The sequence below is a fragment of the Cebus imitator genome, unplaced genomic scaffold (assembly GCF_001604975.1).
Source record: "Cebus imitator isolate Cc_AM_T3 unplaced genomic scaffold, Cebus_imitator-1.0 Scaffold384, whole genome shotgun sequence".
Classification (NCBI taxonomy): Eukaryota; Metazoa; Chordata; class Mammalia; order Primates; family Cebidae; genus Cebus; species Cebus imitator.
In genome coordinates, this window is record NW_016107699.1 from 1,237,567 (window position 1) to 1,238,486 (window position 920).

The window sequence follows — 920 nt, forward strand, 5'->3', positions numbered from 1 at the left end:
GGTGACAGGCGTGAGCCCCCCCACAGTGCTGGGGTGACAGGCGTGAGCCACTGCACCCACCTCTCATTGTATTTTGGAGGTAAATAACATGTTCTGATTTTTACAGGTTCATAGGTAGAAGGAACGAGGACTTGGAATGAGTCAAGACTTTGGGGAACTGTGGGGTAGAGAGGATTTGTGTTTTACCGTGTGAGTACGACATGAGACTTTAGGGGTCACGGGTATCATGATGGAGCTGGGAGGTCCCCTCCAAATCTCTTGCTGGCAGGGAGGTGTTTGGATCATGATCATGGGGTGGATCCCTATGAATGGCTCAGCGCCGTCCCCTTGGTGATGAGTGGGTTCACTCAGATCTGGTTGTTCATAAGTGCGTGGCCCCTCCCCCCTTGCTCCCCCGTTCACCATGTGCTGTGCCTGCTCCTGCTTCGCCTTCCGCCATGAGGAAAAGCTCGCTGAGGGCCTCCCCAGAAGCTGAGCAGAGTGGGGTGCCATGCCTGTGGAGCCTGCAGAACCATGAGCCAATCAAACCTCTACCCTCTATACATCATCCAATCCAACCCAAGCATTTCTTTAGAGCAATGCAAAGAACGGCCTAATACACCCGGAAAGCTGAGAATGGCGTGAGTAAGGTATTACGACCATGGATGTATTTTGAAATCTCAACAGGTAAAGTTAATATTATCAGGGGGAGTCAACGCAGGAACATGAGGGCGCTTGGGCAAAGGCTGTCACCCATGGGTCACATGTGGTCAGCAGAGTGACCAGCACCCTGGGGCTCTGTGGGAAGCACCCACAGCCTGCAGCTGAGGTTTTAATTGTAGGGGACAAAACAAATGGGGGAAAGACAAATTTAGCACACAAGAAAATAGATGGCCAACTGAGTCAGGAGGAAGTCACTAGCGAAGAGGAAAAAAATAGAG